This window comes from Chiloscyllium plagiosum, unplaced genomic scaffold (assembly GCF_037043375.1).
Source record: "Chiloscyllium plagiosum isolate Xiang-an unplaced genomic scaffold, Cpla_swu_hap1 HiC_scaffold_1, whole genome shotgun sequence".
Classification (NCBI taxonomy): domain Eukaryota; kingdom Metazoa; phylum Chordata; class Chondrichthyes; order Orectolobiformes; family Hemiscylliidae; genus Chiloscyllium; species Chiloscyllium plagiosum.
The window spans coordinates 97,563,921-97,567,463 of NW_028270139.1; the positions used below are offsets into that span (position 1 = coordinate 97,563,921).

The following is a 3,543-nucleotide window of genomic DNA, read 5'->3' on the forward strand; positions in this document are numbered from 1 at the left end:
TCAGAAAAGATTTACAAGGATGTTGTCAAGGTTGGAGGATTTGAACTATAGCGAGAGGTTGATTGGCTAGAGTTGTTTTCTCTGGAGTGTCGGAGGCTGAGGGGTGACCTTATAGAAGTTTATAAAATCATGAGGAGCATGGATAGGATAAATAGACAAAATCGTTTCCCTGAGGTGGGGGAGTCCAGAACTAGAGGACATAAGTTTAGGGTGAGAGGGAAAAGAGATAAAAGACACATAAGGGGCAACTTTTTCACGCAGAGGGTGGTACGAACATGGAATGAGCTGCCAGAGGAAGTGGTGGAGGCTGGTACAATTGCAACATTTAAAAGGCATCTGGATGGGTATATGAATAGGGAGGGATATGGGCCAGGTGCTGGCAGGCGGGAATAGATTGGGTCGGGATATCTGGTCGGCGGGATGGATTGGACGGAAGGGTATGTTTCTGTGCTGTCCATCTCTATGACTCTATGATTCTATGTGAAGGCTCAGTTAGGGCACTTGAGAGAGACAAGTTCACCAGGAAAGACCGAAAGAAAGAGCTGAGAAGAACTAGGAGAAGACATGAGAAGCGTTTGGCGGATAGGATCAAGAAAAACCCTAAAACTTTCTATAGGTATATCAGGAATAAAAGAATGACTAGAGTAACATTAGGATCAATCAAGGATAGTAGTGGGAAGTTGTGCGTGGAGTCAGAGGAGATAGGTAAGTGCTAAATAAATAAGTAGGGTTTAAACTAGCTCAGCAGGGGGATGGGAACCTGAGGTGTAGTTGCAGTGCACAGGAGGGTGAGAGTAGGGAGGGCATGGACAGGACTTCACGGTCACAGGAATGTGCTGGCAGACAGCAAGCTGGTTTGAAGTGTGTCTACTTCAATGCCAGAAGTATCCAAAATAAGGTAGGTGAGCTTGCAGCATGGGAAGGTACCAAGGACTTTGATATTGTGGCCACTACTGAGATATGGATAGAGCAGGGTCAGGAATGGATGTTGTAGGTTCCAGGATTTAGATCTTTCATTAAGAACAGGGAAGGCGGTAAAAGAGGGGAAGGTGTGGACTTGTTAGTCAAGGACAGTATAATGGTGGCTGAAAGAACTGAAAGAAAGGGTGATGGTGGTATAGTGGTGAGCATAGCTGCCTTCCAAGCAGTTGATCCAGGTTCGATTCCCGGCCATCACAGTGTTGTGGTTTCTAAACTGAGCTTTAAGGGAAAGTCACCGGGGTAAAACCAGAACATGAATGTTTCATTCTGTGGTAAAACAGATTGCTCCTTGCTTGGGGGTGGCATGGTGGTTCAGTGATTAACACTACTGCCTCACAGTGCCAGGGACCCAGGTTTGATTCCCACCTCAGGCGACTGACTGTGAGGAGTTTGCACGTTCTCCCCATGTCTGTATGGGTTTCCTCCCACAATCCAAAGATGTGCAGGCCAGGTGAATTAGCCATACTAAATTGCCCATAGTAGCTAGGTGCATTAGTCAGGGGTAAATATATGGTAGGGGAATGGGTCTGGGTGGGTTACTCTTCGAAAGGTCGGTGTGGACTTGTTAGGCCGAACGGCCTGTTTCCACACCATAGGGCATGTAATCTAACCTTTGATGAGGACTCATCTACTGAGGTGGTATTGGCTGAGTTTAGAAACAGGAGAGGAGAGGTCACACTGCTGTGAGTTTTTGGAAGGTCTCCATAGAGTTCCCGGGATGTGGAGGAGGGGAGAGGATCGGCAAAATGATTCTAGGTAGGAATGAAAGGAACAGAGTGGTCATTATGGGGGTCTTTTACTTCCCCAACATTGACTGGAAATGCTATACCTCATGTATTTTGGATGGATCCGTTTTTGTCCAATGTGTACAGGAGCGTTTCCTGACACATTATGTCGAAGGGCCAACAAGAGGTGAGGCCATACTGGATCTGGTAGGTAAAAACAATGACTGCAGATGCTGGAAACCAGATTCTCGATTAGTGGTGCTGGAAGAGCACAGCAGTTCAGGCAGCATCCAAGGAGCAGTGAAATCGTGTTTCGGACAAAAGCCCTTCATCAGGAATAAAGGCAGAGAGCCTGAAGCGTGGAGAGATAAGCTAGAGGAGGGTGGGGGTGGGGAGAAAGTAGCATAGAATACAATGGGTGAGTGGGGGAGGGGATGAAGGTGATAGGTCAGGGAGGAGAGGGTGGAGTGGATAGGTAGAAAAGGAGATAGGCAGGTAGGACAAGTCCGGACAAGTCATGGGGACAGTGCTGAGCTGGAAGTTTGGAACAAGGGGGAGGTGGGGGAAGGGGAAATGAGGAAACTGTTGAAGTCCACATTGATGCCCTGGGGTTGAAGTGTTCCGAGGCGGAAGATGAGGCGTTCTTCCTCCAGGCGTCTGGTGATGAGGAAGCGGCAGTGAAGGAGGCCCAGGCCCTCCATGTCCTCGGCAGAGTGGGAGGGGGAGTTGAAATGTTGAGCCACGGGGCGGTGTGGTTGATTGGTGTGGGTGTCCCGGAGATGTCCCCTAAAGCGCTCTGCTAGGAGGCGCCCAGTCTCCCCAATGTAGAGGAGACTGCCTCGGGAGCAACGGATACAATAAATGATATTAGTGGATGTGCAGGTAAATCTTTGATGGATGTGGAAAGCTCCTTTAGGGCCTTGGATAGAGGTGAGGGAGGAGGTGTGGGCACAGGTTTTACAGTTCCTGCGGTGGCAGGGGAAGGTGCCAGGATGGGAGGGTGGGTTGTAGGGGGGGCTGTGGATCTGACCAGGTAGTCACGGAGAGAACGGTCTTTGCAGAAGACGGAAAGGGGTGGGGAGGGAAATATATCCCTGGTGGTCTTTTTGGAGGTGGCGGAAATGTCGGCGGATGATTTGGTTTATGCAAAGGTTTGTAGGGTGGAAGGTGAGCACCAGGGGTGTTCTGTCCTTGTTACGGTTGGAGGGGTGGGGTCTGAGGGCGGAGGTGCAGGATGTGGACGAGATGTGTTGGAGGGCATCTTTAACCACGTGGGAAGGGAAATTGCAGTCTCTAAAGAAGGAGGCCATCTGGTGTGTTCTGTGGTGGAACTGGTCCTCCTGGGAGCAGATACGGCGGAGGCGGAGGAATTGGGAATACGGGATGGCATTTTTGCAAGAGGTAGGGTGGGAACAGGTGTAATCCAGGTAGCTGTGGGAGTCGGTGGGTTTGTGGTGCTTGGTAATGATTTAGTTGTAGGTGAGCACCATGGAGAGAGTGACCATAATACGGTTGTGTTTAATTTAGCGAAGGAAAGGGATAGGGCAAGAGTTATAGGTGGGGGAAGGGCAGTTATAATGTGGTGAGGCAAGACTTAGGAGGCATAGAATGGGGCAGCAAAATGCAGAGGATCGGTTCAATTGAAATGTGGAGCTTGTTTAAGGAATAGGTATTGCATGTCCTTGATAGATATGACCCTGTCAGGAAGGGAGGACGTGATAAGGAAAGAGAACTGTAGTTTACTAAATAAATTGCACCTCTTGTTAAGCAGAACAAGGAGGCTTATGTGACATTGAAACGAAATGGTTCAGATGAGGTGATGGAGAGATACAGATTA

At 49.0% G+C, this 3,543-nt stretch overlaps 1 non-coding gene across 1 annotated transcript; it reads left to right on the forward strand.

Annotated features, from left to right (window-relative positions):
• The first annotated feature begins 1,106 nt into the window (after positions 1 to 1,106).
• On the forward strand, positions 1,107 to 1,178 carry trnag-ucc (transfer RNA glycine (anticodon UCC)). Its single transcript has one exon. It is a non-coding gene; the product is annotated as a tRNA-Gly (tRNA).
• The last annotated feature ends 2,365 nt before the right edge of the window (positions 1,179 to 3,543 follow it).